This window comes from Pan troglodytes, chromosome 4 (assembly GCF_028858775.2).
Source record: "Pan troglodytes isolate AG18354 chromosome 4, NHGRI_mPanTro3-v2.0_pri, whole genome shotgun sequence".
Taxonomy (NCBI): domain Eukaryota; kingdom Metazoa; phylum Chordata; class Mammalia; order Primates; family Hominidae; genus Pan; species Pan troglodytes.
The window spans coordinates 35,434,361-35,458,495 of NC_072402.2; the positions used below are offsets into that span (position 1 = coordinate 35,434,361).

At 41.0% G+C, this 24,135-nt stretch overlaps 1 long non-coding RNA gene and 1 pseudogene across 1 annotated transcript in view; one reads left to right on the plus strand and one right to left on the minus strand.

The window, feature by feature from the left end:
* The window catches only part of LOC129143950 (uncharacterized), a 30,247-nt gene extending 22,883 nt beyond the window's left edge, over window positions 1–7,364 (minus strand). The window contains exon 1 of the long non-coding RNA XR_008547942.2: window positions 6,669–7,364. This is a non-coding gene — a long non-coding RNA (uncharacterized LOC129143950). The remainder of the gene's footprint in view (window positions 1–6,668) is intronic.
* LOC100611322 (acyl-CoA-binding protein-like) lies at window positions 562–24,135 on the plus strand (annotated as a pseudogene).

Below are 24,135 nucleotides of genomic sequence, written 5' to 3' on the forward strand. Positions count from 1 at the left end.
CCAGCAGCCTGGGTGACAGACCAAAACCCTGTCTCAAAAAGATTTCCTTGTTGCTGATCTGTTTTAAGAACAAGACGTTCTTAAATGTGTAATGCAAATACATATACAACTATTTAATATCAGTAACTCCAAGAGAACGAGTGAACAAACTAGATTTCCCTTAGCAAGATGCTTTTCTTACACAAGTAGTCAACTAAAAACTGTAAAGTTAATGGCCTAATTAGGCAACATGACTGTGAGGAAAAGATTGGCTGGCCAGCCGTTGAAAGGATTCAGACAAATAGTTATCTATGAAAGATTGAACCTTGTAATTAAAAATGTTCCAGCGGGGAGAAAGAAAAGAAGTGCATGATTAAATGACTAATGGGAATAGAATTAGAGACTCTATAAGGAGAATACTTTTTGTTTTTGAGAGTCTCACTCTGTCGCCCAGCCTGGAATGTAGTGATGGCAGTCTCGACCACTGCAACCTCTGCTTCCTAGGTTCAAGCAATTCTGCCTCAGCCTCCCTGTAGTTGGGATTACAGGTGTGTGCCATCAAGCCTAGCTAATTTTTTTTTTTTTTTTTTTTTTTTTGACAGTCTCCCTCTGTCGCCCAGGCTGGCGTGCAGTGGCGCAATCTTGGCTCACGGCAACCTCCGACTCCAGGGTTCAAGCGATTCTCCTGCCTCAGCCCCCAAGTAGCTGGGATTACAGGCCCCCACCACCACGCCAGGCTAATTTTTGTATTTTTAGTAGAGACAAGGTTTCACCATGTTGCCCAGGCTGGTCGTCAAGTGTCACCCAGGCTGCAGTGCAGTGGCACAATCTTGGCCCACTGCAACCTCTGCCTCCCGGGTTCAAGCAATTCACCCTCAGCCTCCCTAATAGTTGGGATTACAGGTGTGTACCACCACCCTCAGCTAATTTTTGTATTTTTAGTAGAGACAGGTTTTTGCCATGTTGGCCAAGCTGGTCTCAAACTCCTGACCTCAAGTGATCCACCCACCTCGGCCTCCCAAAGTGCTGGGGTTACAGGCCTGAGCCACCACGCTTGGCCAATTTTTGTATTTTTAGTGGAGACAGGGTTTCACCATGTTGGCCAGGCTGGTCTCAGATGATCAACTGCTGGTCTCAAATGATCAACTCCTGGCCTCAAGTGATCTGCCTGCCTCCGCCTCCCAAAGTGTTGGAATTACAGGCATGAGCTACTGCACCTGGCCCAAGATATTATTACAGGCCCCCGCCGTCACAGGGATAAAGGGAAATAAAGCCCCTGGCCAAACAGAAGAAAGAAGGCCTATAAGCCACATGAAGTGCTGTTCCTGTTACCCCGGGGGAATTACTTTAATGACCGTTTCTAATCATCTGCTCCTGTACTTTCTGTTCCCCAGCTGACCTCATGTGTACCAGGAAGTTACTCTGTAAATACAGTGACATTTCTGTTGAAACTTTTTCTTAAAAAAAAAAAAAAAAAGACAAAACACATTGGTGTGCGATATTTCAAATAGCTTTGTAGTAGATAATCAAATGTGAAATCTAATTAGAAGAATAAATTAGATGGTCTCTACTTTGCCTAGGAGCCCTAACAAAGACAAACACAAGACAAAGCCTAAAGGGACAGAGTTTCGTCTGCAAAGAGGAAAAGACTTCACGGTGCTGGAAGTCAGGAAAACCTGGGGGGAAGAGAGATTTTTTTCAGCACCTACCAGCTAAAGTAATTAGGGAAAGGGATCCTGAATTAGACTGCCTCTTTTTCAGTGCCTAGTCATGGTCCCCTTCAAAAGGCCAGAGACAAGGAGTTAGGAGGCTTCTAGTTGACCATCACTGTCCACAGGTTGACTTCTCACTGCCAGTTGTCTTTACTTTTGATATGTGAATTGGCAAAACTTAGACTAGGGATTCCTCCCCCTCCCCCACCATGCCATACCCCTCAACATTTTATAATGACTAATTCAAGCACACGGAAAGGTTGACGGAATTGTACAGTAAGCACCCATTTACCTATCACCTAGATCCTATCATTAACACTGCTATCTCTGCTTTATCACATATGGAGCCATCCATCTATCCATCCTATATTTTGACGCATTTTAAAGTTACAGATACCAGTATTCTTCATGCCTACATTCTTCAGCTTGCCTATTAACTGTAGTTCACTTTTTTGGTAAAATTTACATAATGAAATGCAGATCTTAAGGATAACATCCTACAGGTTTTGATAATGACATATACCTTTCTATAACCCAATCTTTATCACCCTAGAAAACTCCCTCTTACCCCTTTCCAGTCAGTCCTCAACCCCAACCCCCAGAGGTAACCACTATTTTTTTTTCTCATTATAGATTAGTTTTTCCTGTTTCTGAACTTCATATGAATAGAATCATATAGGATGCACTCTTTTGATCTGGCTTATTGCAGCATGATTTGAGTTTCACCCAAGTTGTTCCATGTATCAGTGGTTTGTTCCTTTTTATTACTACGTAGTGTTAAAAGATAAGTCAAGTCCTATTAAGTGTTTTAAAGGGTTTGAGCAAACAGCAATTCACAAATTGGGCAGCTCCAAACCAAAAGTGGTTCAGGGCTCTACCAAGAGAATGCAAGGAAAAGGCTTTTGTAACTTGGAAGCAAGGCAAAGAAAATAATGGCTTGGTTATGACTGTGTAGTTGCCTTATTTGGTCTCCCCTCCCCCCAAGTCCCTTGTTATATAAGTCAGTTGGTGGCTACTGATTGAACTTAAACTTCATTTTGCTTTAATGCAGGTATTTACAAAAAAAAAATAGCCCAAGTTAAGTTTAGCTTATCAAGGTCAAGTTTGTGTCCAAGGCTTAACTGGCTTTATCTGCTCAAGAGATTTACAGTCCTGGTCCCCATTTTCTCTTATTCTAACGGTAATATTCCATTGTACAGATGTGCCAGTTTATCCATTCTTCTCTTGATTTTAAGGTGGGACTCAAGACTGGCCTTGAAGAGGCTAGAAAAGCAATGACTAAGGGTCAGGACAAGAACAGATACATATTCCAGGCAGAGGGAAAGCCATGAAGAAACTTCATCTCCAGATTCTAAAACCCAGGACAAGCCCTTAGCAAGGGTGGGTGAGTTGTCATTAGGCCTATATTAGTCCGTTTTCACACTGCTATGAACAACTGCCTGAGACTTGGTAACTTATAAGGAAAATAGGGTTTTTTTGTTGTTTTTTGTTTGTTTGTTTTGAGTTGGAGTGTTGCTCTGTCACCCAGGCTGGAGCGCAGTGGCGCGATCTCAGCTCACTGCAAGCTCTGCCTCCCAGGTTCACGCCATTCTCCTGCCTCAGCCTCCCAAGTAGCTGGGACTACAGGTGCCCGCCACCATGCCAGGCTAATTTTTTTGGTATTTTTAGTAGAGACGGGGTTTCACCATGTTAGCCAGGATGGTCTCGATCTCCTGGCCTCATGATCCACCTGCCTCGGCCTCCCAAAGTGCTGGGATTACAGGCGTGAGCCACCGTGCCTGGCCAGAAAAGAGGTTTAACTGACTTACAGTTCTGCATGGTTTGGAAGGCTTCAGGAAACTTATAATCATGGCAGAAGAGGAAGCAGGCATGTCTTACATGGCACAGGCAAGAGAGAAGAGAGCAAAAGGGGAAGAGCCCCTTATAAAACCACCAGATCTCGTGAGAACTTGCTCCCTATCATGAGAACAGCATGGAGGAAACCACCTCCACAATCCAATCACCTCCCACCAGGTCCATCCCTCGACAGGTGGGGATTACAATTCGAATTACAATTTGAGATGAGATTTGGGTGGAGACATAGCCAAACCTTATCCAGGCCCCACCTCCACCAAGTACTCCACCTTTGCTGTGCCTTTCAATCTGTTCTCTTTCATAACTGCATCTAGTTCATGTCTTTTTGTCTCTTACTTAGACGGCTGGAGAAAACTAAACTGGTAGTTTCTCAATCTCTGATCTCCGTCTCCAACAGTCTCTCATAAACATGGCCACAAAGACATTTTTTTTTTTTTTTTTTTTTTTTGAGATGGTGTCTCACTCTGTCGCCTAGGCTGGAGTGCAATGGCGTGATCTTGGCTCACTGCAACCTCCACCTCCTGGGTTCAAGCAATTCTCCTGCCTCAGCCTTCCGAGTAGCTGGGATTACAGGTGCCTGCCACCATGCCTGGGTAATTTTTTGCATTTTTAGTAGAGATGGGGTTTCATGATGTTGGCCAGACTGGTCTCGAACACTTGACCTCAAGTGATCCACCTGCCTCGGGCTCCCAAAGTGCTGGGATTATAGGCGTAAGCCACCGTGCCTGGCCCAAGACAATCTTTCTGAACAGCATCTCTGATTATATCACTTCCTTTCTTGCCTCCTTAATGCTCCCCCAGCTAAGGCGAAACTCCACTTTGGTCTTTAAGGCCCTCTACAGTGGCATTAACCAAACTCTCCAGATTTACCATCTACCATTTTCACTCCCTACATGTTGTACACAAGCTACCTCGGCTCTTCACAAATCCCCAGACAGACCCCAGCTTTGCCACTCCCATGCTCTTCTTTATGCCACTCTCTCTGCCTATAATTCCTCCCTCCTCACATCCTCCAATGCAAATCCTACCTGTTCCTCAAAGCCCAACCCAAATCCCAAATTGAACCTGTCATGAAGCCTGCCTTCTCACCCTCTTCTGAACCATGCAGCACTACCTATTTCAGCCCTTAAATACTGTTTTTCCTTACAGCTGTTTGTTATTCTCATCTCCTCTCCTTTATCAATGAGGAATGTTTTCAGCTGCGAGTGCTAGAAAATCTAACTTACAGTAACTAAAACAAATTGGGATTTTGCTGACTCTGATTGATTGATTGATTGGTTGATTGATTGATTTGCCCTCAAAAAATCAAACCAAACTTGGCATTGCAAGATGGCTGCTACTGCTCCAGAGAGCAGGCCCATGTTCACAGTAGGAAGAAGAAATATAGTGTCAGGCACATATTTCCTTTTTGTCTAGAAAGCAAAACTTGCCTCAAATCCTCCTTCCCCAAGCAAACTCTCCCCTTATATTTCAGCGGCTAGAACTGGGGCACGTGGCCACTCCTTGCTGCAAGGCAGGCTAAGAATGTGGAACAAGGATTGTAGGCACTGACTCATTCACATCAGTGGTTCTTAACCCTGGCTGCACACAGAACCACTGAGGGATTCTTCAACGTCTGGCTTCACCCCCAGAAAGTCTAATTCTAATTTATGCACATCAGAATTTAGGAGCACTGGCTTAAAACCAACCTTGATTCATCATCTGGGTCTGGCATATTGCTCCCCAACAAACAAAATGAGGGTCTCTTGGCAAGAAAAAAAATGGAGAATGGAGAGAATACAATTAACCATGTTTACTTTTATCTACCCTGTCATATGGCCAGCTATTTCAGGGCAGAAACCACATCTTATTTACTTTTGTCTTCCTGCAAGATGTCTAGAATTCAAAAATGTTGGAGATTAGGTAGACAGATATTGATATATATATTGCAATATGGGTTAAATGTAATTTTGCATATTGTCTTTGGAATCTCATAACCTGTATAACATTGATTCATTAGGAGAATTGGCTTCAAGTCTTAACCAATTTACAAATGAACTATTTGTTTTTAAAAAAAAATCCTGAGGAGGAAACAATCCATAGTTTTTTGTTTGTTTGTTGAGACGAAGTTTCATTCTTGTCACCCAGTCTAGAGTACAGTGGCTTGATCTCAGCTCACTACAACCTCTGCCTCCCGGGTTCAAGTGATTCTCCTGCCTCAGCCTCCCGAGTAGCTGAGACTGCAGGCCCGCGCCACCACGCCCAGCTAATTTTTGTATTTTTGGTAGAGACGGGGTTTCACTACGTTGGCCAGGCTGGTCTCGAACTCCTGACCTCAGGTGATCCACCTGCCTCAGCCTCCCAAAGTGTTGGGATTATAGGCTTGAGTCACCATGCCTGGCCAATACTTAGTTCCTTTAATGATGTGTTTGTGTGTTGGTTTTATTCTATGATAACTGAATAGAAAACCATGCTAACTTATCTCTTACTTACTGTGTACCTGGTGGCCATGTGCCCAAAGTATGGGCAAAATACCTAGAAAGGAAATCTTCAGCTTCCTCCCCAGCCATCCTGCTATCTGCTTTCCTCCCAGGTTACTACAGATTCCAGTCTCTTCCTGTAATAAAAAATTTCAGACCATGTGACACACAGACACACAGTCTCGTGACATGCTAGCACAGTGCCTGGAGGAAAAAATCCTGTGACCAATCTAGGATTGAAATATCATATTTAACTGCTACCATATATTCAAATTCATGATGATAAATTCTATGTGACATCTACATTTGGAATTTATCTGGCATTTCATTATATTAGCCACATTGCTATAAATTACATTCCCAATTGATTAAACAAATTTGTTCACTTTCCCTGTCTTACCTTAAAAGTGAAAAGCAATGCTGTTCACCCACTGTGTCAGTAAAGGACTCGCTAGCTGCCTTGGCAGATAAAACCCCAAATTGCAATGACTTAGCACAAGGGAAGTTTATTTCTTATGCACCTGAAGTCCAACATGGGTGTTTTTTTTCTTTTTGTTTTGTTTTTTCTTTTTGTCTTACTTTGTTGCCCAGGCTGGTCTCAAACTCCTGGCCTCAAGCAATCCTCTTACCTCAGCCTCCCAAGCAGCCACCATGCCCAGCTTACCACAGGTGTTTCTGATCCACAGGCAGCCCTCCAGGTAGTGACTTAGGGATCCAGGCTCCTTCCATCTTGTGGCTTGTATCTTCAAGAAGGGATTTCCAAGGTTGTTGCCAAAGAGGAAAGTGCATGGAGGACCACATGTGGGAGGTTTGGCGAGGAGGGCAGGCTGGGAAGTTGCACATACTACTTTTACCCACATTCTTCTGGCCAAAACTTCATCACGTAACCATACCAACTGCAAGGAGACTGGGAAATGTAGTCTAGCTCTGAACCAGGAGGAAGGCGACACAGGCTTGGTGAACAACTAGCCAGGCTCTGCCATACCTATAAAAGGAAAAAGACATACCAGGCTTACAACTTGACTCTCGCTTCCCCACATTTTTCAATTTTTTGGATCTTTGTTTTGGAATTAAGAGATTTGGGTGGAGGGTTTGGAAATGCATCTTGCTTGTAATGAGGGTCCTTGAGGTGTTTAAAACCAGAAGACTCAAAGGAGTTAATGCTAATTATTCTTTAATGGTTGTGAGAAATAGAAGCAGAGTTCAGCTTAGAAAAGAATTCCATATTTTAGGAAAGTGACTCATTTATGAGCAGAGACAGATGTTGCATTATCTCCCTTGTAAAAATGCAATGAAAGCCAGGTGCAGTGGCTTTCACCTGTAAACCCAGCACTTTAGGAGGCCAAGGCAGGAGGATCACTTGAGCCCAGGAGTTCAAGAACAGCCTGGGCAACATAGCAAGACCCCATTTCTAAAAATAAAAATAAAAAATTTAGCCAGGCATGATGGCACCCACGCCTGTGGTCCCAGCTACTCTGGAGGCTGAGGCGGGTGGATCACTTGAGCCCAGGAAGTCAAGGCTGCAGTGAGCTGAGATTGTGCCACTGCACTCCAGCCTGGGTGATGGAGTGAGACCTTGTCTCAAAAAAAAGGAATGAGTACCATGCTTGGCTGGCATGTGGAGATAATTTTATCATATAGACCCTTTTCCTACATTACACATTGGGCTTGGGTTTTAGTTCTATATTACCTATATTTTCATTGCCTATGTCATTATATTTGGTAAAAAGTGTTCTGTTGTGGGATATGCTATTCTCATTTATCCTTTCCATCTAGACTAGGAAGCCTGTCCTTGCCTAACAGGCCATTAGTAACATAGACTTCTCCACATTCTGTCCTCAAAACTCAACGCTGGAAGATCTTTGTTCCTGGATGTAAGGGAGAGGGAAATATGAACCATGTGGCCTTCTTTGGTGAATGTTCCCTGCTGGGCTTCACCACCCAGTGTTCTCCCATGCTCACCCTCGGGCTGTGTGACAACTCAAACATTTTTCTCACTTCCCAGCTCTGCAGGACTTTGTGGCATTCTGGTTGAAATTAAGAATGTTATCAATTTGCTTAATATGAACTCAGAGAGGAGCAGAAGACATGCTTATTCAGATTGAACAGTTCTGCATTTCCAGCGTAAAAACTTTAGCTTTGGCTGGGCGTGGTGGCTCGTGCCTGTAATCCCAACTACTCGGGAGGCTGAGGCAGGAGAATGGCTTGAACCTGGGAGGTGAAGGTTGCGGTGAGCTGAGATCACGCCATTGCACTCTAGCCTGAGCAACAAAAGCGAAACTCCGTCTCAAAAAAAAAAAAAAAAAAATTCGCTTTTACTCTGGTACTTAATCATATTGCTCAGAGTTTTCCACAGAAACAGAACCAATAGAATATATATAGAGAGAGAGAGAGAATAGAACCAATAGAATATATAAAGATCTATTTTAACCAGAACCTATTTTCCCCAAAGCTAGCCATAAAAACTACACATATTACTCTAACCTTCCCCCATTTCTGTATAAAAATGGGCCATAAATTCTCTGACCTACTTTTTTTTTTTTTTTTTTTTTTTTTGAGACGGAGTCTCGCTGTGTCTCCCAGGTTGGAGTGCAGTGGCACGATCTCGGCTCACTGCAAGCTCCGCCTCCTGAGTTCACGCCATTCTCCTGCCTCAGCCTCCCAAGTAGCTGGGACTACAGGCGCACGCCAACACGCCCGGCTAATTTTTTGTATTTTTAGTAGAAACGGGGTTTCACCGTGTTAGCCAAGATGGTCTCGATCTCCTGACCTCGTGATCCGCCCGTCTCGGCCTCCCAAAGTGCTAGGATTACAGGCGTGAGCCACCGCGCCCGGCCCGACCTACCTTGTTTGATTGTAGGTCATAAGCCTCCCATTCTAGGAAAGGTCCTGCCCTGTACCCTGGAGGAATGAGTGCTGCAGAGGGGCCAAGAAGAATCTGCACAGACGAATCTTGCTGGGTTGCCCCCTCTCTGGTGCCATTAAGTCACACCCTTTTGTTCAATCACAGTTCAACATGGCCACCCATTCTTCATCGAATCTAAGCATAAAAATAGACAGTTTTTCTGGGGTCTTTCAGTCTTCATTCTGAAGGCTCCTGTGTTGCATAAAACTTGGATTCAATATGTTTGTTATGCTTTTCTCTTGTTAACTTGGCTTTTACTACAGAAATGTCAACCATGACCCTTATAATGGTTAGGAAAAGGTATCATCCCTTTCCATACCTACATAGGTGTTAACTATATCTACAAAATACTTTCATAGCAACACCTAGATTCATGATTGTTTACATCACTGACTACTAAAGCCTGGCCAAGTCAGCAGAGAAAACTAACCATCACAGCAATCAAAGTGACCAAATGCAATTGTGCTATATGCCTCCTTGGAGTTATTCCATTTTCACATCAGAAAGTGTCTTGGGAAAAAGGCAACATTCTCTTTAAGTACTGAAGTCACATTTGTTGATCTATCAGTATGCTTAAGAGTTTGTGGTTCAGTCTAAGCAAAATGACAACCACATTCCACAGGTTGTTGATTTGTGGTTGGGTCTTAATTGTCACCTCCTTCCCCATAGTTCAGTGATTTTTCAAGCTTAGATCAAAAATGAAAAGTGAACTCGAACTTTGAAGATTATCTTCCCTATGCTCCTGAAATTCCAGCTCAAATAGGACATCCCACTCTTGCTTTTTTATCAGTGCTTGCAGGTATTTGCAGCTTTAAAAAGCATCCTTCTGTAACATCAAATCTGAAAATATTCCAACAGCCGGCCTTCAGCTCTGCAAACTTTGAACAATGATGTCCATTGAATGCAGTTTCTCAAAATCTGTTTCTTTTCATAGCCTGTGGCTTGTGAGTGATTTCTGGGAAATGTTGATTATAAGATAAGCTCCTTTCAGTCGGTTTCAAAAGGCGACCCCCAGGGTAGGTAACTGTCAGGCAGAGGCATCTTTTCAGAGAAGCAAGAGGGTGAGCAAACTCCTCTGCCCCCCGCTATTGTCGCTATTGTCGCAGCAGCATCATGAAGCTGCCCATTCAATGCATGAAAGGCTGCGCAGGCAGGGGCGTGGGATGGGATTGGGGAGCTTTGGCGTTTTATATTTTAACTTTTCAGCACAATGTTAGAGCTGGGAGAGGGCAGGACAACAGCCCACGTTCACAAGACCCAGCCCTCAGATCCGTCCTTGAGTCACTCTGTTAAGTGGAACCGGGTATTGTCTGTTTGGAGACCTGCAGAAACAGCTCGTGGGAAAGAACTATTTGTACCTGGAATATAGTCATTAGCTTATGTGTCAAAAGGCCACACGTGGATAAAGCCATTATCCTGGCATTCTTTGCACTCTGGCAGCCTTGAGGCTAGCAGTGCAGAAGCCCATATGCAGGCGTGGCTGCTGTCTTCCTCTGTAGCCCCGCGGGCAAGCACTGGCAGGTGGAGGTGGTGGGAGGGGGCAGCTGAGACTCCCCTGGATTTGGGTAGAGAGAGAGCAGAGAAGGCGGATGCCTTGTACACACAGGCACTGTAATCAGGGCCTCTTTTCAGTTTCTTGAGACCCTCCTACTGGTCTCCATTGAATTGAGAGGGGATTTGGTTTCCCTTGCTGGCTGTCTCTGCCCACTCACATTTACAATTACATGTTTTTCATTGTCATAAAATACATGTAATATGTGCCCTTTTTTCCACGTGGACCGCCATCAAAATCTGCACAAAGACAATGTCCCTTGCCCTGAAATGGTGGAAAGAGCACTGGCCTCAGAGAGAGAAGGCTTGGGTTTCAATTCTGGATCCCCCTTGGAATGTTCATTAAAATCACTAGTTGCAAGGAACAAACACTAGAATCACCTCATGTGATTGGGCGGGACAGGGTGTTGAGTGTCAAGATACACACACAAACCAAAACCTGAATGTGAAGGCCCCATGGCCCAGGGACCCTGCTGGGAGTCAGTTGGGGTCTCTTTCATGTATATATATTCATATATATACCAATGGATTAATCTACTCATGAATTAATGAATTAATAGATTAGTGGGTTAATAAACTAATAGATGGCTTCATAAGAAGAGGAAAACAGACCTGAGCTAGCATGCTCAGCCCCCTTGCCATGTGATGTTCTGTGCCTCCTCAGGGACTCTGCAGAGAGTCCCCACCAGCAAGAAGGCTCTCACCAGATGAGGCTCCTCAACCTTGGACTCTCAGCCTCCATAACTGTAAGAAATAAATGCCTTTACTTTGTAAACTACACAGTTTTCAGGTATTCTGTTATAAGCAACAGAAAATGGACTGTTTTCTTTGGACATCCATGAATATGGAGAGATGGAGCAAGGCTCTCTGAGGAGGAGGAGCACATGCTTGAAGAATGTGAACCCCAGAACTGGCAGCCAATGTGAGATGGAGCTGGCCAAGGACTATAGATATGTAAAGGTCAGGGCAACACATGCTTAGACCATAAAGCATATATATTATACCTGTCAAGGTAATCTATATTTGGGGATGAAAGTGAAGGACAACATCTCACATATTCCTGCTTTTCAGTAAAAAAGGACCTGGGAAAGTCATCATTTTTTCTTATAAACCCAGAATAATTCATAGAGAATGCTAAGAGAAAACACAATTGTTGAGGTTTACACAAGCAAGTACATTTTTTTTAGAAGTTTCAGTCTCCATAATATATTAAAAGTTGAAAAATAGAGAAGAAAAAGAGCAAAAGCTGATAGAACAAATGAGCAAATGATATGAAGGTCACAAAATAGCCCTTAAACAGAAATGGCTCTTAAGCATATGAAAGGCTGCTTAACATCACTAAAATTAAATAAATGCCAATTAGAACTGCACCATAAAACTCAAAGCTTGACATCATTCTCAGGTATAACCCCTGTGAAGGGAAATTTGGCAAAATGAAGCACACAGCACTACTTATGTAGTCTTTTTGCCAAAAAGTTTAATCTGAATTAAGCCTCTGAACTCAAATTTCAATTTATAGGAAAGTCACGGACATAAAGGAGGAAGTCAAATAGTACCATCACAAACCCAGAATGTTAGACTTTTTTTTTTTTTTTTTTTTTTTTTTAAAGAAAGCTAGCCTGTGCGGTGGCTCACACCTATAATCCCAGCACTTTGGCAGGCCAAGGCGGGTTGATTACCTGAGGTCGGGAGTTCGAGACCAGCCTGACCAACGTGGAGAAACCCCGTCTCTACTAAAAATACAAAATAAACCAGGTTTGGTAGCATGTGCCTGTAATATCCAGCTACTCAGGAGGCTGAGGCAGGAGAATCACTTGAACCCAGGAGGCAGAGGTTGCGGTGAGCCAAGATTGCACCATTGCAACTCCAGCCTGGGCAACAAGAGACTCTGTCTCAAAAAAAAAAAAGATAAAAAGAAAAAAAGACAGCTAGCCTGGACCCTTACAAATGTTAAGGTCATAAACTTGAAATGATCCAAATGCCTACCAACAGTGGAATAATAGCAGTCATACAATGGAATGCTTAAATTACAAATAACAGAATAATTTTACAAATATGAGGTTGAGTAAAAGAAACAAACAATACTCTTGAGTTGCATTTACATAAAGTTCATAAACAGAAGAAATTAATCTATGGTGTTAGAAGCCAGGATAGTGGTTTCACTTAGAGGGATAGTGATAAGAAGGAAATGGGCTGTTCAATTTGTGAAAATTCGTAGAGTTGTAAATGGGATTTGTGAAACTTTTCTTCCTTTTTAAACTTTTTTTATTGTGGTGTGGTGTAACACATACAGTGACATGCATAAAGTATAATAATCTTAAAAAGTACAGTTAGATGATATTGAACATTTATATGCACCCTGCAACCACTACCCAGATCAAGATATAAAACATCTTCAGCACCCCAGAAGGTTCCATGATACTCCATCCCAGTCTATATCAACCCCCACTCCATATATATATATATATACCACTTTTCTGACTTCTATCATATTTGATTAGTTTTTTCTGTGCTGAACTTCATCAGACTTCCATGTCTGATTTGCTCATGTCTGACCTTTTTGGCTCAGCATAATGCCTATGAGATTCATTCTTATGTTGCATGTATCAATGGTTCGTGTGTTTTTTTAATTGTCGGCCGGGCACAGTGGCTCACACCTGTAATCCCAGCACTTTGGGAGGCCGAGGTGGGCAGATCACCTGATGTCAGGAGTTCGAGACCAGCCTGACCAACATAGTGAAACTCTGTCTCTACTAAAAATACAAAAATTGGCCGGGTGTGGTGGCGAGTGCCTGTAGTCCTAGCTACTCAGGAGGCTGAGACAGGAGGATTGCTTGAGCCTGGGAGGCAGAGTTTCAGTAAGCTGAGTTACCATGCCACTGCACTCCAGCCTGGACAATAGAACAAGACTCTGTCTCAAAAAAATAAATTAAAAAATAGTCATGTATTAGTCCATTGTATGAAATATAGCACATTATGTTTATTCTTCTGTTGATGGATATTTGGGGTTTTTTCCAGTTTTGAACTATGAATAATTCTTGTACATGTGTTTTGATAGATATAGCCACTCATTTCTCTTTGGTTATTAACCTGAAAATGGACTTGCTGAGCCTCTGGGTAGGCATATATTTAGCTTCAGTAGATAGTACCAGTTTTCCAAAGTGATTAAACCAACTTTACTCCTACCAGTAATATATGAGAGTTTCAATATTTTTGTAACCTCATCAACTCTTGAATTTCTCATTTCTAATTTTAGCCATTTTGATAGGTGTATATTTCATTGTGGTTTTAATTTGTATTTCTCTTATGACTAATGATATTGAATACCTTTTCATATGCTTATTAGCCATTTGGATATCTTTTCAACATAGTTTGTATATTTGTCCCTACCCAAATCTCATGTTGAATTGTAATCCCCAATGCTGTAGGTGGGGCCTGGTGGGAGATTTTTGGGTCATGGGGATGGATCCCTCATGGCTTGGTACTGTCTTTGCGATACTCAGTTCTTGTGAGATCTGGTTATTTAAAAGTATGTGACACCCCCAACACACAAGCATACTCTCTCTCTCATTCCTACTTTTGCTATGTGACATGCCTGTGCCCCCTTTGCCTTATGCCATGACTGTAAGCTTCCTGAGGCTTCCCCAGAAGCTTAGCAGATGTTGGCACCATGCTTCCTGGAATGCTTACAGAACTGTGAGGCGATTAAACCTCTTTTCTTTATAAATTGCCTAGTCTCAGGTGTTTCTTTATAGCAATGCAAGAATGGCCTAATATGCTTTTCTTGTGGAGTACCTGTTAAGTCTTTTACCACTTTTTTAAACACTTGGGTTGTCTTTTTTTATGGATTTGTAGGAGTTCTATATATATTCTGGATATCTGAGAACTTTCACAAATATAAATGCAGAAGCTATCTTCTCAGCCGGTGGCTTTGTCTTAAATGTGTCTTATGCTAAACAGACATTATTTTAATGAACTTCAATTTATTAGTTTTTTTTAGGTTAATGTTTTCTTATTTCCCATTTTAGAATTATTTGCCTCCATAAGTCAGGAAGATATTCTTCTAAATTTTCTTTCAGAAATGTTATTTTACTTCACACATCTAAGTCTATGATCCACCTTAATTTTTGTATATGATCTGAGATAGGAGTCACGCTTTTTCCCCCAATGTCTTAGTCTATTTGTGTTGCTATAAAGGAACACCTGAGGCTGGGTATTCCTTTACAGCAACACACTGTGTGTGTCTGTGTATGGGAGGGGAGGCCGGGGTGGGGGTGGGGGCAGATGTAGAAAGAGACAGAGAAAGCAGATGTGCAAAATGTTAACAATTCTTGAATCTAAGCTGTATTTTTCTGAATACAATATATTTTAGTTTATAAAGAAGAGAGGTTTCTTTGACTCACTGTTCTGCAGGCTGTACAAGCAGCATGGCACCAACATCTGCTTCTGGTGAGAGTCTCAGGATGCTTCTATTCATGACAGAAAGTAAAACAGAGCCAGCATGTGTGGAGATCTCAGGGCAAGAGAGAGAAAACAAAGAGTAGGAGGTGGTGGTGGAGGTGCCAGGCCCTTTTTAAGGACCAACTCTCTTGGGTACTAATAAAGCAAGAACTCACTCATTACCTCAATGACAGCACGAAGCCATTCATAAGGGATCCTCTCCCATGACCCAAACACCTCCCATTAGGCCCTACCTCCAACACTGGGGACCAGATTTCAACATGAGGCTTCGGGGACAAACATCCAAATTATGATACTCATATCAATATCCCATTGCTCCAGGGCCATCTATTGAAAAGGGTATATTTTCCTCCTTTGGATTGCAGTAGTGCTTTTGTCATATGTTAAGTGACTATATATGTTTGGATCTATTTCTGGACTCTGTTTTGTTCCCTTGATCTTTTGTCTTCCCTGGAGCTAATACCACACTATCTCAATTATTCTAACTTTATGGCAAATCTTGAAATCTTATTGTATAAGTCCCCCATATTTGTTCTTATTCCACATTGCCTTGCCTATTCTACGTGATTTGCAGTGCCATATAAATTTTAGAATCAACTTGTCAATTTTCACACAAGGATTTGCTGGGGTTTTGATTGGGATTACATTGAATCCAGAGATTAATTTTTTTTCTTTTGCTTTTTTAGACAGGGTCTTGCTCTGTCACTCAAGCTGGAGTACAGTGGCATGATCACAGCTCACTGTAGCCTTGAACTCCTGGGATCAGGACTACAGGCATGCATCACCCTGCCTAGCTAAGCTTTTTTATTTTTTGTAGAGGCAGGGTCTTATTATGTTGACCAGGCTAGTCTGAAACTCCTGGCCTCAAGCAGTCCTCCCACTTCAGCCTCCCAAAGTGCTAGGATTACAAGTGTAAGCCTCCACCCTGGGCTGAAGCTAGAGATTAATTTTCAGGAGTTAATATCTCTCCATTAATTTAGCTCTTCTTTAATTTCTGTCATCAATATTATATAATTTTCAGTATAGAGGGAAGGTCTTAGACATATTTATTTGTGAGAATTTGGTGCTTTTTGATGTTATAATTGAATTGTTTAAGTTTTATTTTTTGTCTCTAGCATATAGAAATGATTTTTGCATACTGACTGTATCAAGAGGCCTTGCTATTCATTTATTCTAATAGCTTATGGATTCTTTTGGATTTTCTTTGTACATGATGATGTTTACTTATAATGCTGGCTACGATCTCCAATGATATTTATACTTTTCTGTATGTATAATATACTTCAGTTGTTTTAATTTAGTGACAAAACTGAGTTAAACTAAAGAGACTAAAATGACATAACCAAATGTAATGCATGAAACCTGATTGGATCTTGATTTTTTAAAATGTATAAGAGGTTTGCTCCTACAATGAAAGAAATTTGAACATGATCTGAACATTAAATGATTGAATGAAAATATTGTTAATTTTCTTTAAAATACTTTGATTATTGTGTTGTAATTATATAGAAGTGTACTGTTCTTAGGAGATGAATGTATTTAGAGAAATAATCACGACAAGTATTCATCAAAAGTGTGTGTGTAGAAAGAGAGAGAGACAAAGCAGATGTGCAAAATGTTAACAATTCTTGAATCTAAATGGAGACTTGTGGTACACAGGCTTACAGTGGTTCCCATGATTCCGACTCCTGGTGTTCATACTCTTATGTGACACCTCTCCCTCTCCCTTCTTGTGAGCAAGAACTGTGACTTGCTTCTGGACAATAACATATGGCAAAGGTGACAGGATATACATGATTACCTAAGTTCTCTCTTTTTCCTTTATTAGCTTTGAGGAAGCAAGTGAACATCTTGGGCAATCCCAACAAGGAAGTAACATGGCCTCTATGGGGTGAGGGTAGCTTCCAGCTGACAGCCAGCAAGAAACAGAAGACCTCAATCTTATAGATGCAAAGACCTGAATTATGCCTATAATGTGAGTGAGCTTAGAAGTTATTTTTTCCCCAGTCAAGCATCTGATGAGACCACAGCCCTGGCTGGCATCTTGTACAGTCTTGTGAAACCTTAAGAACAGGATCCAGCTAAACCATAGCCAGCATCTTGAGCCACAGAAATTGTGAGATAATAAATATATGTTGTTTTAAGCTGCTAAATGTGTGGTAATATTATTGTACAGCAATAGAAAGCTAATACAAGATGTGATGGTTAATTTTATGAGTCAACTTGACTGGGTGCCCAGATACTTAAACATTATTCTGGGTGTTTCTGTGAAGGTGTTTTTTGTTTGTTTCATTTGGGTTTCATTGTTTTTGTTTTTATTTTTGTTTCAGGGACAGGGTCTTGCTCTGTTGCCCAGGTTGGAATGCTATGGTGTGATCATAGCTCACTATGGCCTCAAACTTCTAGGCTCAAGCCATCTTCCCACTGCAGCCTCCCAAAGTACAAGGATTACAGGTGTGAGCCACTGCTCCCAGCCTTGTGATGATGTTTTTTGATGAAATTAACATTTAAATCAATAGCCTGAGTAAAGAAAATTGTCCTTCCTAATGTGAATGGGCCTCATCAAATCAGTTGAAAGCCTGAATAGAATTAAAAGGCTGACCCTCACCCAAGTAACAGAATTCTTCCTGCCTGACTGCCTTTGACCTGGGACATTGGCTTATTTTTCTCCCTTTTGACTCAAACTGAAACATCTGTACTTCCTGGCTCTTGAGCCTGCTGGCCTTTAGACAGAAGCTACACTGTTGACTCTACTGGTTCTCAGGTCTTTGGACTCAGATTGGAACTGAACCATTGGCTCTCCTGGGTGTCTGGCTTGCTGATTTCACCCTGAAGAACTCAGGACTTGTCAGACTCCATAATTGCATGAGCCAATTCAAATCAATCAATCCTATTGGTTCTGTTTCTCTGGAGAACCCTGACTAATATGTAAGAATATACAGTTGTCATCATATTATTAAGCTTTTCTATATGTTTGAAAATATTCACAATAAAAATTGGGAAAAATGATTCAAAGTCAGCAAGTGCCAGAAGACAGTTCAAAAGTGGCTCTTAAAGAAGTTCACTAGACTTTCTCCTTTCCTGATTCTCAACTTGTCTCCCTTCCTACTTCAGTGAATCTACTTCATTTAATATGGACTTTTAAACACACAATAGACACTGTAGTTAAACACAAATAATAAATCTGCCCCTTTTTTGTGCAGATTTAGTCTCTATAAACATTATGCTGATAAAGTTTGGCCTTAACCTTTGTTCTGTAAATGTTTCAGAATTTTTTACTGCCACATTACAAGATAAATGTCAGTCTAAATGCAGGCTTTTCTATAAAACTCAGCAGCTTCACAGATGGCCTCTAATTCATAGTCATAAAAGACAGGACTACATTTTTTTGGTTGAAAATAATTTCAAGAAGCTCTTAAGTTCCCACCAGAACATAATGCTACTCTTGATTCTGCATGAGGTCAGTTTAATAAATTCAGATACCATCATCCTCCAGGAATTATCAACCAAACTGAGAAAAGTATATAAAAGCAAGTTTTTAACTGAATATTAATACAAGTACTTTTTCTCAGAAACCTTGATAATTACCCGTGGCTAAATAGCTGGCTTGCCCCAGGTTGCTTTCTCTGATGTGACTTGATGAATAATCCTATACAGAAGTTGCCCAAGGTCAGACAGAGGCAAACGATGGAGACATGCCTCAAATTCATTTTCTGAAAAACCTACCTTAAGGAAACCTATACCCATTGACATTGTATTTTGAAGGAGGCCTACTGCTTAGTAGAGCAGAGGTTTTCCACTTCAGCTATACATTAGCCTCACCTGGGGAGCTTAAAATACTGGTGCCTGGCTGGGCGTGGTGGCTCACGCCTGTAATCCCAGCATTTTGGGAGGCCGAGGCAGGCGGATCAGGAGGTCAGGATATTGAGACCACGGTGAAACCCCATCTCTACTAAAAATACAAAAAATTAGCCGGGCGTGGTGGCGGGCACCTGTAGTCCCAGCTACTGGGAGAGACTCTGTCTCAAAAAAAAAAAAAAATACTGGTGTCTGAGTTCCTATGCCCTCCCTATCCTAGAGAGTCCAATTTTGGTTTGGGGTGTAGGCCAGGCATCAGGATTTTTAAGTTTTTGTGATTATTCTTTTTTTTTCTTTTGTAAAAAATATTTATTATTATTATTATTAATACTTTAAGTTTTAGGATACATGTGCACAACGTGCAGTTTGTTACATATGTATACATGTGCCATGTTGGTGTGCTGCACCCATTAACTCGTCATTTAGCATTAGGTATATCTCCTAATGCTATCCCTCCCCCCTCCCCCCACCCCACAACGGTCCCCAGAGTGTGATGTTCCCCTTCCTGTGTCCAGGTGTTCTCATTGTTCAAGTCCCACCTATGAGTGAGAACATGAGGTGTTTGGTTTTTTGTTTCTGTGATTATTCTAATGTGCAACAAAGGTTTAAGAATTATTGTAGTAGAGGCTCAATACATACTACTTGAGTAAACAAATGAACTCTATACATATTCTTAGATTATATACAGAAACTTAAACAGCTTAGTATGAATCAATTTTGAAAGTATAAAGCATTTTGGTACTCTGTGATCTGGATCGCTCATGCTAAACCAAAATGCCTAAACTTAAATAGAGAAAGGACTAAAAATGTTTTCAGATTAGGAAAAGACATAGCAACAGGTATTGAGTCTGAAAAGAAAGGACCTGAGAACTTGAGAATGGCCTTCACATATCTCAGGGGTATACCCAAGAGCAAAACTAGGGTCACAGGTGACAGCCAAAGAAAGCTAGACATTGGCATAATACAAGACTTTCCTATAAGATGGTGTTATCTGGGGATAGACTGAATTTCCTTAAAATTGTGAGTAACTGGTCACTACAGGAATTCAGACATTGCCTTTTCAACTGCTAGGCCAGGTTCCTGCAGAGAAAACCCCTGGACAAGGTGCTATATTAAGCATGTATGTTCTTTTCTGGCCATCCAATATCCCTTTGCTCTTTTCCTAGTAACAGCCGCCTATTTTTCTCTGAAGGCCCACTCTTCCCCCACTCACAAATTCTGATGGAGCTGACTTTCTATCTAGTTCTAGGGGAGGAATGTTGATCCACTCTCAACCAACTGGAACACTGTGGTCTCCCTACACAGTGCCTGGTTCAAGAATGAGCAAATGACCCAAGTTGAGCCAATCAGAGCTAATTAGATTAAACTCTAGGGATTTTTCCTTAAAATTTTGAAGACTCTTACTAGATTTAAAGTTGGGAGAATGTTCCGACTTAAAAGGAGGAATTTTAAAAATAAAGTCATGAAAATGTGATGCAGAAAATATCAACTTAGGAATAATGAAAAGAAAATAAGCTTCAAAATAATCTTATTAATAGCCTTAGAGAGATGAAGGATACATCTATGAAACAAGAGAATGATGCTGTAGAAAAAATTCAGATACCAAGCAAGAGTTGTTAGAAATTTAAAAATAGGATGTTAGCAATAAAAAGTTATGAAGTTGAAAGACAAATTTGAGGAAATCTTACCAAAAGTAGAACAAAAAAACAGATCAATAAAAGGAGATAGATCATATCATATATACACATATAATACACATATATGTGTATCTATTATATTCACATATGTGTATTTATAATATATTATTAATCCAGGAGGATTAACATGCTAAAACTAGGAGGCCCAGAAAGAAAGAACAGAGAAAATGAAAGCAAATAAATTGTCAAAGAAGTAATACAAGGAAAATTCCTAGAATTGAAAAATAGGAGTATTTATACTATAAGGTTTTACCATTGAAAGCATAGCAAAATAAAAGACACATCATCATTGTCTCTCAAGATAAATTCTTATTATCATAGGACTTGGAAGAAAGTATAAACCAAAATATAGAAGTAAAGAAATGTCTTGCCCCAACTCTGAAATGCAAATACAAACAATGCTCTGCCTTCGTAATACATATTACTCTTCAATAATTAGAGGTGAAAAATCCATAAGATACATTAAGAGAGCTTGATATTTTAAGGAATTCTCTAGTGCCTTCTTTCATGAATATGGCAACCAGAATTCCTGGTTTAAATGGGCCTAGTAGAGAAAGGGAATTGGGAAAACAGCCTCCTTTATATTTCTGCATAGTGGATGGTGAAGGCCAACTGTCTTAGTTTATTTTGTGCTGCTATAACAGAGTACTTGAGACTAGGTAATTTATAAGGAACAGAAGTTTATTTCTCACAATTCTGGAAGCTGGAAAGTCCAAGACCGAGGGAGCAGCATTTGGTTTGGTGAGAGCCTTCCTGCTGCATTCTGACATGGCAGAAGGCTGAAGGACAAGCTGCATGCTGTGTGAAGCCTCTTTTTTTTTCTTCTTCTTCTTTGAGATGGAGTTTTGCTCTTGTTGCCCAGGCTGGAGTACAGTGGTGCGATCTCGGCTCACTGCAACCTCCGCCTACTGGGTTCAAGCGATTCTGCTGCCTCAGCCTCCCAAATTGCTGGGATTACAGGTGCCTGCCACCATGTCCAGCTAATTTTTTGTATTTTTAGTAGAGATGGGGTTTTGCCATGTTGGCCAGGCTGGTCTCGAACTCCTGACGTCAGGCGATCCACCCACCTCAGCCTCCCAAAGTGCTAGGAGCTAGGATTACAGGTGTGAGCCACCGCGCCCAGCCGTGAAGCCTCTTTTATAGGGGTCTTAATCCCATTAATGAAGAAGGAGCCTACATCTCCTAATCATCTCTTAAAGGCCCTACCTCTTAGTATGAACGACACTTGAATTTTGGAGGTTTACATATTCAAACCATAGCACCAGTTGGCTGGTATATAATCCTGGAATACTTCATGGAACTAGCAAATCTTTCAGGATGACTTCCTAACACTCCAAAATTTTCTTGAAATAGGACTGGATACAAAATTTTACCAATGCTACAATGCATAACAAATATATCTATAAAATGGCCAACCATAACAATCACAAAGTTAAAATAAGTCTTAATAGTATGTTTCTATTTACTCAAAAATGTTCTTAATATTGCTATATTAGTTTTGCAATTGAAAAATTAAGTTCCAATAGCTTCCTGCTCTGTACCTTCTCAGTGGGCTCCCAGGAATCCTTGCAACAACTGCCAGTATGTCTCAGGCTGTTTGAGAAAGCTGCCAAGGATATTAAGCACCTTGAGACCAAGCCAGCAGATGATGAGAGGATGTTCATCTACAGCCACTGCAAACAAGCGACTGTGCATGACTTAAATACAGAATGGCCCAGGATGTTAGACCTCAAAGGCAAGGCAAAGCAGGATGCTGGAATGAGCTGAAAGACACTGCCAAGGAAGATGCTGTGAAAGCTGATATCAACAAAGTAGAAGAGCTAAATAAAAAAATACAGAATATAAGAGATTGGATTTGGTTGCCAGCCATGCATTTAACCTAAACTGATACAATGCCTTTTTTTCCCTTATACTGTGGATGATGTGAAATAGTGAATATAAACAGTAAACCCAGTTTCTCAAGGCTGTTCAGGATACAGTTCTAACAGATTAAGGGCTAAAATGATCACTAATCTTCTCCAAATAGTTTTTATCTTAGATCAATTAAAAATGTATTTGTTACTTTAAAACAAAAATTAAATTCCTTTATTTTTTCTTTAAAATAATTGGCCCCAAGTACAAAATAACTTTGTTTACTCTCATGACATGTTCCAGGATGATTTTGTGAAGACCTAAGTGTTCTGTTTAAAAAGAAAAAGTAAAATGTTAAGGATGTTTAAAAGTTCTTTAAAGTTGAATAGAATAGCATTTGAATGACAGGATATAATTACAGATCACTAAGGATATGGTACAAAGTGTACCCAATCCCACCTCTTCATACTTAGCTGAGAACAGAGTGCTTCCATGAGATACAAGATTAATGAAATATCAAATGAAATAATAATTCTGGAAGAACTAGATCTTCCTGGTTAGAGTTATCAGAACTGGAAGAATTATTACTAAAATTTAATAAAATCTACAGTAACTATATGGACTGGAATCTGTACCACTCGTGTTATTTAATTGAAACCTGCTTTTTCATTTTATTGCTTTCCAATAATATTTGTTCAAATACTCCAACTAAACTTATAAGTCCCCTATGGGCAAATACCATATTTTACATATATATATCTCTATATTGGTTTGAGTTTTTCTTAAAGCAGAATTTAGACAAGGTCTGGGAACATGTAGTTTAGTTGGAATGCAATCCTAGGAAGCAGAAATTAAGGAATACAGAGAGTAAAGCAGGAGAGGAGAAAAGGGCCTTTAAAGGATGCATTCTCAAGGTCACGATTAAAGGTGACAGGGGCCTGGGTGAAAACAGAGGTGGGGATGTGATGTAAGGCACCAAAAGCATCGGCGAGGCTCACAGACCTAGAATCCTGCTCTACACTCAGAAGACTCTCAGTGAGTTTTCTGAATTGTTTAATCCATCCCAGTGGCTTCCCATGTCTTCCTGCTCCAATCAGTGATAGCATCAAAGATCATCTGAGGAGGAGTTGTACTTTTCCTTTTACAATTACATTCCAGGACCTCATTTCATTTTGTCAGGTCCATGTGTAACAGAAGCCTTCTCATGGTAGCTTAATCAAATAGGGTATTATGAGCCTGTGGATTCTCAGGAACCCCAAAATGAGCTTTAGGCTGAGTCTGGACTCCAAAATCTGAAGATGACCCTCTTCTCTGCATGCCGCTGTCATTTTTCTCTGCAAGGTTTTTTTGTTTTGTTTTTTGGTTTTTGGTTTGTTTTTTTTTTTTTTTTGAGATGGAGTCTCATTCTGTCACCCAGACTGGAGTGCAGTGGCACAATCTTGGCTCACTGCAACCTCTGCCTCCCGGGTTCACGTGATTCTCCTGCCTCAGCCTCCTGAGGAGCTGGGATTACAGGTGCACACCACCACACCAGGCTAATTTTTTGTGTATTTTTAGTAGAGACAGGGTTTCACTCTGTTGGCCAGACTGGTCTCAAACTCCTGACCTCGTGATCTTCCCGCCTCGGCCTCCCAAAGTGCTGGGATTACAGGTGTGAGCCACCGCGCCTGGCCTCTGCAAGGTTTAAAATGAGCCATCAAGCCAGGGTCTCGGGGATGAGAAATGGAGAGAGGAGGCTGAGTTGCTGCTTATAGATAACCCACAAGGAGCCCAGTTGCATCCTGTCCTTCCAAAACTTTGTGACACAA